The sequence below is a fragment of the Humulus lupulus genome, chromosome 2 (assembly GCF_963169125.1).
Source record: "Humulus lupulus chromosome 2, drHumLupu1.1, whole genome shotgun sequence".
Taxonomy (NCBI): Eukaryota; Viridiplantae; Streptophyta; class Magnoliopsida; order Rosales; family Cannabaceae; genus Humulus; species Humulus lupulus.
The window spans coordinates 221,900,464-221,914,807 of record NC_084794.1 but is presented as its reverse complement, the minus strand read 5'-3'; the positions used below and the strand labels follow the sequence as shown (position 1 = coordinate 221,914,807).

The following is a 14,344-nucleotide window of genomic DNA, read 5'->3' as shown; positions in this document are numbered from 1 at the left end:
CACTTGTCCCAATTCCTAATATTTCTTTTTATAAATTTTCCTCGCTGAGTTCAACATCTTAACATATTTACTGGCTTCAGTACCATCACATTCTTCTGGAATTGCAACCAAACTCAACTCAAATGGATCCTCAATAGACTTGACCCCTTCACCTTGTTCCTCCAATACACTAACACTAAAACAACTATCGCTAGCGGATGGGTATTTCAAGGCTGTAAAGACATTAAAAACTACCACATCACCTTGTACTCTAATACTTAGCTCATCCTTATGGACATCTATCAATGCTTGCCCCGTGGCTAAAAATGGTCTTCCCAATATAATAGGCACGTCCTCATCTTCCTCCATATCTAAAATAATGAAATCTGCTGGAAAAATGAATTTATCTACCTTTACTAAGACATCCTCTATAATACCCCGGGTGTGTGTTAATGAATGGTTAGCCAATTGAAGCGTAACATTAGTGGGTCTAGCTTCCCCCAAACCAAGTCTTCTAAATACGGACAATGGCATTAAATTAATGCTTGCACCCAAATCACATAAAGCCCTCTCACAATGAAAGTTCCCAATGGTGCAAGGTATAGTGAAGCTGCCCAAATCTCTTAACTTTTGAGTAAGTTTCTTTTGAATAATTGCACTACACTCTTATGTTAATGCCACGGTTTCATAATCCTCCATTTTTCTCTTATTAGACAATTTCTCTTTCATAAACTTCACATAACTAGGCATTTGTTCAAGAGCCTCTGCAAAAGGGATGTTAATGTGAAGTTTCTTAAATACCTCAAGAAATTTGGAGAATTGTTTGTCAAGATTGGCCTTTCAGAACCGTTGAGGATAAGGAATCCTTGGTGTAGGCTCGGTGTATTTCAGCTTCGCTATCTTTGGAAGGTCTTCAGTAACCTCCTCTTATGCTGGACTAGTAGCATTTTTATCCTTTGTTTTCTTTCCCTTGTCATCCACTGTAGGTCCATCATACTTAGTCTCACTCCTCAAAGTGACAGCTTGACATCTCTTTGGGATTTACCTCTGTGGAACTAGGCAAATTCCCTTGCTGTCTACTAGAAAGTAGTTTAGACAACTGACCCATTTGTGTCTCCAAATTCCTGATTGACGACCTTGTCTTTGTCATGAATTGATTTAATTGTTCTGGATGATTTGTTGGTGAGTTCATTGGAGGATGTGGTGGTGGATGAGATGTTGTGGGTTTGGATCATAATAAGGCCTAGAGTGTAGTCCATAATTCGGTTGATGAGGTGGGTGTTGAGGTGGATACTGTGGAAACTGTGGTTGTAACCCTTGGTTATTTTTCCAAGACAGGTTGGGCTGATTCTTCCATGCAGGAGTATATGTATTTGAGTAAGTGTTTGGTGCAGGTCTTGGAAACTTACCAATAGCATGTGCCTATTCTAAAGGCATAATGTTCATGTCTGTTGAGCAACTAGCAGTGCTCGGGCATTGTTCATAAGAATGCAGACCCCCATAAATCTCACAACTCATAACATTCTATACTTGCATTGCTTGGGCAACGAGGTTATTCTACTACAGTTGCTTGGTTAGAGATACCACTTGAGCGGTCAATAAATCAATAGGATCAACCTCTAAGACTTCTTTCTTATTCTCACGCTCAGTGGGCCGATTGTAGCTATTCATGGCCATCTCTTCCAGTAATTCATAAGCTTCTTAGCACTTTTTCTCATAAACGCTCATCTTGATGCTGCATCAATATTTGTCCTTGTATTTCCCCCAAACCATTGTAAAACATCTGCACCAGCAGCCGCTTCTCTATTCCATGATGTGGGCACTTCCTTTGCAACTCTTTAAAACATTCCCACGCATCATATAAAAGCTCCCCATCCCGCTGATGGATGTTATTAATCTCTCCTCTATATCGGGCTGACTTCGCAGGAGGAAAATATTTAGCAAGGAATTTTTGAGCCAAGTCTTCCCAAGTGACTATAGAGTTGGCTTGTAATGAATTCAACCAACTCTTAGCTCTGTCTCTTAACGAAAATGGGAATAATCTTAATCTGACAGCATCTTTACTCACCTCGTTCATTTTGAATGTCGCACACAACTCTAAAAAGTTGGTAATATGGAGATTTGGAACCTCTTTTAGTAATCCCCAAAATTGTACACAATTTTGTACCATATGAATGATCGAGGGTTTTATCTCAAAATTGTTCACCTCTATAGTAGGAGGACGAATACATGAATGTATGCCCATAACAATAGGGAATGCATATTTTCTCAATGGCGGGTCAACTTCAGCTGCTACGTTACTCGCATTACCCAAATTTTCATTGTTGTTGACATTATTATCCTCGTTCTCAGCCATGGCAAAATCAAGCCTTTTCTTTATCTTTCAATTTTGTATGCACATTCTCTCAATTTCAAGATCTGTCGGTATGAGTTCCTTTTATCTATTTCCCCGCATATACTAATAATTCCTCAAACACGATACAGCCTTGATCCGAATGAGTATAAAATATAAAAACCAAATTAGAACAAAAAACAATTAATTTTGATATTGGATATTAAGTCCCTGGCAACGACGCCAAAAACTTGTTTGGTAAAATATGCACGCAAGTGTACGTGGTCGTGTCAAGTAATAAATTCCAAATGAACGGATATTTTCCCACAGAGACTATTAAACAATTACCAACAATCTCTATTTACTTTCTATTTGGCAAGTAAAATTAAGATGAATAAATCTAACTACAAACACAATTTCAATAACTGTAAACAAAACAATTAATCAAATGATGAAAATCAATAATAAAAAGACCTAGGGTATTAACTTCATCAACTTTTCATTCTATTAATTTTATTAATCAGTTTTAAATTTCTTTCTTTCTATTCTAAAAGCTGGTTAACAAAAATAGATTCCTATTCTTTTTCAAGATATAAGATCTCAACTTATATGCGGGTTTTCTGTAATGACCCACTAATCTAGACTAATTGGACCATTATCGAAACTATACATTTTTACAAAAATACCGTAATTTATTGAGTAACTTGAAAAATAAGAGTTATTTACAAAGAAACAGAATACTAAGAAGGATTATGGGATCCCATTGTTTTTAAAACAAAACATGATTTAAAATAAAAGACATTACATAATAATGCGGAAAATACACATAAAAACCATAAAAACATAAAAGGAGACTATATCCTCGAATCGAATAACGCTCGGCCCCTTGACTCCATTCATCATCGATACACATCCTCCCAAGCATCACGAATCTTACCGCCTCTAAGCTTATTTTCCTGCACATAAACAGAAAGGAGTGAGCCTAATGCCCAGTAAGGAAAATCTAACACAAAGTCACATACATAATTTCATAAGAAAACATAAAGACTTAACATAATACATATAACATACACTTATTATAATGGCCATTATTACTTGGGGTCCCATAGACTAAACAAGCATATGCCCATGGGATTAGTGGGGTCCTACTAGCTAAGTAGGTCATATGCCCATAACCCATTTGGGGTCTTGTTAGTCATATGGGTCATATGCCCAAGCCTACAAACATACACATATACATATCATAACACTTTTAATAACATAAAACATATAGATAACATAATCACATAACATGTTGATTCTAGCCTATTTCCTTACCAAAGTTACCGAGATTATGGACTGAGTAGGGATTGTTGGAACACTCCTAAAACCATAAGAAAGAGTAAGTCTAAAGAAAGGAGATGAAATGAAAGAGATGGAAAGACTAAACCATAGAAAACATACTTACCGACTTATATGCTTAAAAGCTTGGATTCCCTAACCAAAATAAGAATAAGGTTAGGGGACTGAGTAGAAGGTTTTGAGAAAGGAAATAACATAAAAATACAGAAAAGAACTAGAGTTTTGGGTTTACCTCAAAGATTGCAAGATCAATCTAACATCCACCGAAATACTATAGCACTCACTTCCCAAAGTGTTTGATAAGCTTATGATGTTTAAGCTTATAGTTTTTCCCCAAACCAAGTGTTTACACTCTCACACTCACTTAACACTAGCAGCCTCTGAACTTAGAGCAAATGGTGAATAATGGCTGGGTACTAGGTCCTATTTATAGAGTTTGGGAATGAAAATATCTTGATTTTACTTGAATAAAAATAATGGCTTTTTAGGTGAAAATCATTTGAATAATCGTTCAGCAGAGGCTGAAGACTCGTTCAGAAGATGCTGGACTGTTGAAGGAGTTTGAATGGCTGAAGGGAAAAGAATTCAAATGTATTTGAATTCATGCTGGTGGAGGCGATATATCGCCCCCTATAGGCGATATATCGCCTGGACCTTTGTTCCCGAGGCGACCGTGCATCGATTCGTGTTTTCCGTATCTACGTGCTGCGACATATCGCCCCCTATAGCTGCGATATATCGGCATACGCAGAATATTTAAACACGAATTTACACATTTTTAGCTAAGTTTGAATGGATTAAACAGCCCTGACTAAGCCCTCAACGTGCTCAAAGCTGCTGACTGACCCTATACATTCAAACTTTTACCCTTATTTAATTTAATCCTCAAAAATACTTAATCCTTAATTACCATTCAAAACATGTGCTTAAAATCCTATTGGTTGATGTCTAAACCTTATAATATAATAATATAATCCTTAATATCAGTCACATTAATCAAACCTTAGGTTATACTTAATATTCTTAAACTATAGGTTAAACTTAGAAAATCTATAAGTACTACTATGAGTGTCCAAATAACTCCCGGTCTGAACCAAAAATCCAAAGTAACAATGATAACACTAAACATACTATAATACTACTAAACAATTAGCTAAGTAAAGTTCTTGGACTCTACATTTTCTACATCTCTATGATAAACTTAAACATATAGCAGGCATTAAGCATAGAAACCTAATTGCTACACAAGCCATACAGATACTTTCATCCAATATGTAACCTTTGTATATATAACGATAGCATATTCAATTCGCATCTTTCAAATTTTGAATCAAAACCATAAATCAAGCAAATATTGATCAGATGTTTACTAGCATTAAGTAAACATTATATAGATTAGAATAAAGAAGAAGAATTAATAGAACATCATAATAACATTAAATAGAAATCCAAGCGACTACATTAACCCCTGGATAGAGGATTTAGTTTATATCAGACATGACTAAAACAACAAAATAATTATTTAGAAACATAAATTCAAAGATTTGAAGAAGAAATAAAAAAATATGAAAGTGCAGAAAAAATTGTCTCACAAGCAAATTTAATCTCTAAATTCGTAATTAAAATCTGACCTAACCCTAATTAAAACATAAAGTATGAATTTATACTAGAAAAAAATTTGATTTCCTCTTTTCTCAAAGGCGGGCCACGACTTGGCCTTTCCTAGGTCGCGACCTGTGTCTTCTTTAAGCCCTTCAGCATCTGATTAAGCCCTCCAGGCGCCACGACCCTCTAAACCTAGGTCCCATCACGTGTGTTGATGCACATTCTGAATTCGCCTCTAACTTCTACTAGCGTCACGATTCTATTGACCAAGTCGTGGCCTTAATTCCTTTCAGCAAACACGTAGCCTCTGACTTTGCTAGAGTAACGACCCTTAAGACCATGTCGCAAATCTAATTCTATTTTTTCAGACTTCATCCTTTCAACATCCTTACTTCATCAAAAACATATTATAACTGATCCTTAGCGCCACTTTGAGTCAAGCATCCACTGAAATCTCCTTTTTTTCACCATTTCCTCTTCTTTTCACACTTATCTCATGATTCATCATACCTACCTAAAATAAAGACAAACAAAAGTGTAATCTTGCACAAAACAAACAAAAAGACTCAAGATTACCACAAAACACATCTTAAAACGACACTAAAATGGAGTTATCAACAAATATATTTCAAAAATAACTACTGAATTTATTATTTTAAAAGAAATATTAAACTTGTTCACTCATCAATAGAGGAATCTAAAATAAAGTGTCTTGAAAGATATCTATAACCAATTTAAAGAAACAGATTGTTGGGAATAGTGCCCTTAAAGCAATTGTAGTTGACAAATGTTTTAAATGAAATAAATAATTGAATTGAGTTATTATATATATAGACTATGTCCGATATTATATTGATAATATTAATTAAATATCATAAAATTCCAAAGTTTATCTATGTGGTCTTAATCTCATATTGGTATGAGAGGATCGAGATTAAGATAATAAACTTAAAACAGTTTGCAGTAAAATAAAGTTCTGGAATATTTAGATTAATTACTACTAGTATGGTCCACTAGTATTATAAATACATGTGACCTAGATCCAGGTTACTAGTGTAGTAGGACACTTTAGTGGAGGTACTTTGCATGCTAAGAGTATGTAGAACTGGACCAGATGTGATTTGTTAATACTTGTTTAAATGTCGTTTCATTGTATTAATCAAATACATCAAACGATGATCATATACACGATGATCTCAATCCTGAGGTTGCTATGAACTCCTATATATGTCATATGATCCTTTGATTCATGCACTAAGGTTTGTCAGAATGATCAAGCTAAGAACAATTATTTTGGGGACTCAATGATATATATGGCTAGGGACGTAGTTTAACATATATGAAATATATACCTTCTTATAGATTGAATAATGGTTCCATGTTAGGTTGGATTTTGGAACTGAAAAGGTTATGAGCGCTCATGTCACAAACTTATTGTGACACAACCTTCACTAGTAAAGTCAATGGTACTCTAGGAACAAGATATAGCTAAAAGAGTAAAACAGTAATTTTATTTCCTTTTAATTATGAACCATTAATATAGGATTAACGTTGTATGTAATGATTATATCAATGGACACTTTATTCTTTTATAAAGTACTCAGTAAATATATGTATGTAATTATCAAGAGTTCAATCTCATATTTATAGTGGAGTAATCATGAGATTAAAAAATATGATTATTTAATCAAATATCTTTGATTAATAATGTAATATTTATTGGAGCTTGATATTATAGGCCTATAGGTCCCGAGGGTGGCTCTATCAATACCATATCAATGTAAGAGTTGATACAAGGGTATAACTATAATTTGGAAATTTGAGAAGAATTTTATGCTTCGGGTCAAGTATACAATTATATGATAATTGAGGTTGAATAATTAATTTGGAATTAATTATTAATTTTCAAAAATATATTTATTAATTTAAATATGTAAATTTTGAATTTCATAGAATGCTCTGTAAGCAATATAGATACATTATTAATTATCCATTGTTACAACCATAATTGTCACTCAATCCTCTATAGACGGTCTACAATGTGATGGGACTAAAATATCATTTTACCCCTCATTGCATTCTATCCTTAAAACACTTAGTTCATTGTACATGATATTTCACTAAACAGATCTCTATAATTTAGCACCTTGAACCAAACTAAAAGGAAACCATCATTTTACTTCTTCATCAGAAGCTATAGATGTTCATATTTATAATTAACACTCCCAGTCAATTATACTACCAAGTTCCCAAGATGTAAGTATGGTCTAGTCCATAGGGTAAGCTGGTAACGAACAAGTCAAAGAACTCAAATAATACAATCAGTTAGAATACTAACCATTCGGAATTGAGATTGAATAGACCTATGGTGAACTATATGATATGACTAGAATAGATAATAACAGTATGTTTACTTATCCTATCTACTGTCAACATCGGTCCAGTCCAATGTAACAAATACATCCGATCTTTTCTACTTTGCTAATGTTCTGGAAAGAAAATAACACTACAATGTGTAAGTAGATCATATCATAGATTGTCAAATCAGTGTAAATCCTATGCACTGAATAATCTTAGGACTAACTTATGTTTGAACATATAATCATATTTATATTCCACTGTGATTACGTCACTATAAATATGATTAGCTACATTCTCGGGATTTAATAGAAGTTTATATTAAACAAATAATCATGAAAATAAAACATGTGAGCAAAGTGATTGACCAAGTCAAAAATGATTTCTATTCTTTTATTGACAATAAAATGAAATAATAAATAAATTGGGTTTTAATTAGGGAATAAAACCCCAACCAACATACCTCTACCTCCTTGGGAGCAAAAACCTTTGCAGGCTTCTCCCTGAGCCAATGGACATGTGAACACCATCTTGGGAGGGCTGCACATGGGAGGTCAATCACGATTTTCCCTCAATCATGACGAGAAAGTCTATACACTCATCCAGGTTCCCACATAAATGCCCATAATGACCTACCAGGCCATAACCTTTATGAAGGATAATGCGAGAAGGGTCCATTTCCCTCAACATGACCAGTTGGTCATCTAGACCTAGATCACGAAGAAAATTATGGCACATATCCTTTTTTATAATGAAAGCTTGGTGAACATACTGTTCAAATGGGCTTTCAACAAGATAGGATTGGAGGTCCGAGATCTACAGCCGTGTACCTCTATGCTTTTTAGATTTTCTAGAGAATGGATGGTCCCATGGGACAAAACAATTTACCAATCACCCTCGGTGAGGCACCGAGATAGGCTTTCAAATACTATAGATTTGTAGTGGTGGACTGCCTTTCTGCCTACAATGTAATCTCAGGTCGACCTACCTTAGCAAAGTTTGGGGCCATCACCTTCGTCCAAAACTTGTGCATGAAGAGATCAGAGGGAGGCCAGGCAATATTATTATGTGTTTGTACGACTTCTAGGTCAAGCCAAGCATGTGGTTATGGTAATTATGGAAGAACCTCCTTAGGTTAAAACCCCAGCCTCGAGGGACCAAGTCCTCAGAGTTCACCATGACAGAGCGAACATTAACCCTCGAGTAGGTGAAGAGCGCACTGCTGTCGAACCAGGGGAGAAGCTTGAAGAAATAACCTTAGATGAGGTCGATCCTTCTAGGGTTGTAAAGATTAGTCAAGGCCTGAATCAAGAGATTTGTGAGTACTTTATCATGTTTCTCTGTGAGAAACAAGACATTTTTTCATGGTCCCATTCCAACATTATGAGAATAATCTCCCATGTGATCAGCCATGTCTTTAACATCGATGAGAATGCCTCCCAGATACAACAAAAAAGAAGGCTTATCGATACCAAGAGGTTGGAGGCTTTGAAAGCCAAGGTCTAGAAGCTATTCATAAACAAGTTCATCTGTGAAGCCCTATACCCTGTTCGGGTGGTGAATCCAGTCCTCGTACGAAAGCTTAACGGAACGTGGAGGACCTATATATACCTCACAGATGTCAACAAGGCTTTTCCCCAAAGATTGTTTTCCTCTCCCGCACATCAACTAGTTGGTTGATCCCACATCGGGACATGAACTCCTGACTTTCATGGATGCTTACTCTGGCTACAATAATATTTCCATGCATGTACCGACGAAGGGCATACTAGTTTCTTCATGGAAAAATGAGTATATTCCTACAAGGTAATGCATTTTGGTCTAAAAAACGCAGGGGCTACCTACTAGAGGCTGGTCAATATAATGTTCAAGGACCAGCTGGGGTGGAACATGAAAGTATATGTTGACGAAGTGTTAGTAAAATTGAAGTCCTGGGGTGGCCATGTAGAGGATCTGAAAAAGGCCTTCACCATCCTATGATGATTCAACATGAAACTCAGCCCCCAAAAGTGCACTTTCGAGGTGGCTATGGGAAAGTTCTTAGGCTTCATTATTAGCTTGCAGGGCATAGAAGTAAATTCGGCAACGATCAAGGTCCTCATTTCCATCTCCACAAAAGTGCAAGGATCTCCAAAGCCTAACGGGGAGAATAGCCACCTTAAGTCGCTTGGTGTCCAAGGTCAAAGACAAGTGCATACCATTCTTCAACATACTCTGTGGAGCCCAGTAGTTTAAATGGTTCGATAAGTGCGAGACAATATTCCGAGTACTCAAGACCCACATGACCAAACATCTTGTACTGTCCAAACTATTAGACTGTGAGGTACTGTTCATATTTCTTGCCATCTCCGAACATGCCATCAGCACCGCCTTGGTGCGCGAGAAGGGTCAAACGCAGCGTTCTGTCTACTATGTCAATAAAAGGTTGATGGGTGCAGAATCTCAGTACCCATTAATTGAAAAGCTAACCTTCTATCTTCTCATAGCCTTGTGAAAGCTTCTCCCATATTTTCAGGAACACTCTATAAAAGTCTTGACGAACCATCCACTATGACAAGTCTTGCAGAAGCCAGATGCCTTCGGGAGGATATAAAAAGGGTTATAGTGCTTAGTCAATACGACATAACATACCACCCGAGGACGGTAATAAAAGGGTAGATCTTGGTAGACTTCATTGATGAGTGCACTGGCATAAATGATGAACAAGAATAGAGGGGATCTCTTGCCCCCACATGGAAACTTTTTGTCAATGGGTCCTCCAACATGAACGGATCGGGATCAGTGCCTATTTTTGTATCACCTAACGACCACTGCGTACGCAACGTATTAAGATTTGGATTTGAGGCCTCTAACAACGAAGTAGAGTATGAGGCACTCCTCGCATGATTATTAGTTACCCAAATGCTACAAGCTAAGGGACTCAGATTCTTTAATGACTCACAGTTGGTAGTAAGTCGGGTGAGTGAAAAATATTAGAATTGGGGCACGAAGATGGCTTCTTACTGGGCCAAAGCATGAAATATGTTGCAACTATTCAAGTAATACACTATCAAGCAGGTCCCCCAAGAACAGAATTCTAATGGCAATGCCCTCTCAAAGGTAGCTACCACTTAGGATGTCGAGCTACTTAACATGGTCCCCTTTAACTACTTGGCACCATCGAGCATTGTGGAAGCTGAAAAGGTGCATGTAGTCGGATATAAGGACATGTGTATGGGTTCCATTGTGAAATACCTGACAACTAGTGAGCTCTTAGCTGATAAGAATGCAACGAAGAACCTATAGTATAAAATCCCTTGCTATATTCTTATGGACGACAAGATATATCGAAGATCGCACTATATGCCCCTTTTGAGATGTGTCACCGATGAAGAATCTCGAGCCATCCTGCACGAAGTGCATGAGGGATTCTGTGGTGACCACACCGGGGGGCAGAGCCTGTCCAAGAATGTCCTGAGACAAGGGTATTTTTTGTCCACTATAAACAGTGATTCTCTCGAATATGTTAGAAGGTGCGACAAGTATCAGTGTTTTTCTAACATCCTCTAAGCACCTCCAAACGAAATAACACAAATGACCAACCAATGGCCTTTTGCAGTCTAGGGCATCGACCTAATCGAATCTTTGCCAACAAGAAAAGGGGTGTGTGATATATAGTTTTAGTCATCGAATACTTCACAAAATGGGTCAATGATGAACCTCTCACCACAATCACATCCAAGAAAGTCCTAGGCTTCGTCATCAAGAACATTGTCTACCAGTACGAACTCCCGAGAAAGCTGGTCTCTGACAACGACCTAGAATTTGATAGTGATCTTTTCATTGACTTTTGCAAGAAATATGGGATCCACAAGAACTTGCCGTTGGTGGCCCATCCCTATGAAAATAGCCAAGTATAAGTCGTGAACAAAACTCTTGAAGCTTCACTAAAAAAGAGGCTCGAGTAGGCGAAAGATATTTGGCCCGAAGAGATGCCCCGAGTACTATGGGCCTACCGAACCATTTCTATGACATCAAACAGCCACACTCCTTTCTCCATGGCATATGGTTGCGAAGTAATGCTCCCAGTAGAGGTAGGCATCCCCACACACTTATTCGACACATATGACCTGACAACCAATCATGGTTTAGTCCAAGAGGAATACTGAGAGTTATCGCAACTTTAGGTAGCCTCATACCAGTAGAAAGTCGCTCGATACTTCAACTCCAAGGTGAAAGACAACAAGTTCGTTGTAGGAGACTTTGTCCTCCGGCTAGTATTCCTCTCCACCAAAGGCGCGGAAGTTGGGTTGTTGGGCCCAAACTAGGAAGGACCATACCAAATCTAAGAAGTTATTAAGCCTGGAACTTACAAGCTAGAAAAATTGAATGGGGAATTGATAACTCACGCCTAGAATGCCGAGCACCTTCGCCGGTATTACAAGTAAAAATTTGAGCGATGTATTTAACTTTTTGCCTTGTATTTTTTTTAAATGTAATGAGCCTAAGAGAAAACTTTAATGAAAATCATGTAGACTTAACACAGGATACGAGGTATCTTAGTTATACATCGCTTAAATTATCTGTCAAAAATGGCATCGCGTGTAACTCACCTGAGCAACCCAACAAGTGATCACAGACTACAAGTCTCTATTCACTTGGGGAACAAATGAGTAGGGCTAGAGTTACTCGACCTCGAGGATTCTGGCATGCAATACCTAAGAACAACTTAAGGCCTTAGTGTTGACAATAGGCATGTGTGATCTTGAACATGGTCCACAATGACCACTGACTCGGTACTATGGTATCCACTAGGCCCAAAGTCAACGCAAAAGCAACTGGAGGCCATAGTGTTTACAATAGGCATGCTAGATCCTGAACATGGTCCACGACCACCACTAACTCACAACTATGGTATCCATTTGTCCCAAAGTCAACGCAAAAGCAATGGACCTAACCTAGTTTAAACCCTTAGGTTAACTCAGATAAAAGGAACCAAGAAGGGGTACCTTAGAGTTGGGAAGAGAATTGGTGTAGCTAGTAAAACTTAAGGCACCACATTATGAGACCTAAACGCATCCCGAGGTCTTATTGTCAAAAAGTAGACATGTGAGAACCTAAGATAAAACACAACTAGTATTGGCCAGCGACCGTAGTGTCTCAGATACATAGAGTCAACAGGCCCAAAACCTTAGCATCAAAATCATACATTGTTAAGCCTAAGCACGGCACGACAATGTCGATGGGTACTTAGAGAGCCTAACTGCATCTTGAAGCCTAAGTTCTAACAACCCGCGTACTAGGGCTTAAAGGCAAGCATGAAGTTGTTGCGCAGACTAATGCTAAATGAAGCTAAGGAATTGGGGGCGCCGAGCCCCCAAAACGTTAATGCACAAGCCTAAAGGAAAACACAATGATTTGATATTGACTAGTACCAAGGAAGCCTGGGTGCACCGCAAAGCCTTAGTGTTGATAACCTACGTACTTGGAACCAATTGCAAACGCGAAGCCTTAGAGCCAGCTAGCCCACCAAACAAAAATAGCCAGAAAAGGCTCAGAATCTAACATGGCTTGAAGGTATAGAACCACTCGAAACCCACATAAACGGAGCTCTGAAGGATCACTCGAAATACCTAAGAAAAGATAACAGGAAATTAGATCCCATGCCAAAGGCTTAGTCCCACGCAGAAAACAATAAGTATGTGAGGAAACAATGTTGTCAGCGAGTCTAGAGAAAATAAAAATAAAAAACAAACAAACAAAACAAAGATGAGTTTTGTACGAGAGACTAGCTAATGAATATATGGGTCGGGCAGAAGTCCGTTATTCACATAAAACAAATAAATAAAAGTACGCTAGGAAACTAATAAGTTGACCCATGTGATTGTGCAAGCTACAAATAAAAAGTTGAAATGAATAAATGTGCATATACAAGATCATGTAAACTAACATACAATTTAGTCAATTATGTATAGAAAGGCTCGGGAGTGCGAAAGAATAGAAGTCCATGCTCCAGTAAAAGAGGGGCCCAAAGACCTACGTTACAAAATAAGTATTGTGAAAAAAAGGGAAATAGATCATTGTTACTCATAAGGGTGCTTGTCACCGCCGGTGGATGGATCGATAACGGACTCCGAGTGTACCAAATCCAATAGAATGCCAACATTCTCTGTGCCTGTGGTCATGGCACTATTTTGCCAAGCCTGTTCCAAATGGTGACGGTCCTTGCAAGTTGCTCGAAAGGTAGACTCCCTCTCACCCATGTAGCTCAGGTCCAAATTGGGGTTGGCCAGTCATATGGAAAACATGGCGTCAAACCCAATTATTTTTGCAAAATCTAGGTTGGCCTAGCTTTCCTTGACCAGTTCGGCTACCCAAGCCACTTGATGATCAATCCATTTTTTGAATTCTGACTCGTGGTGTATAAGTTGGCATTTTTCTTCTAAGAGCTGCACCACCTACTTCTGGGCCTCGAACAGTTGGGAATTTGCGACTTCTTTCTCTTTTCGAGTGGTGTCTCTCTCAACCCTGTTGGCATATTTTTTGGAATTTGCCGCTTCAAGCTTGTGAGTGAGTCCATTGACCTTCGTGACCTGCCTGATCAGGTCCTGGCAATGTTTTTCCAACTCCTCTTATAGGACTGCCACCTCCTTCTTCAGCTCTTCTATATCCTCCTTAGCTCTCCTCAGGAGCTCCATTGATAGAGATGTTTGGTATCCCACATCAATCCCTTCACTGCCTCCGTCTGCT

The 14,344-nt window shown here is 37.9% G+C and overlaps 1 non-coding gene across 1 annotated transcript; it reads left to right on the top strand.

The window, feature by feature from the left end:
- Positions 1–1,784: 1,784 nt before the first annotated feature.
- Positions 1,785–1,890, top strand: LOC133820240 (small nucleolar RNA R71). The gene has a single exon (XR_009886665.1). It is a non-coding gene; the product is annotated as a small nucleolar RNA R71 (small nucleolar RNA).
- The last annotated feature ends 12,454 nt before the right edge of the window (positions 1,891–14,344 follow it).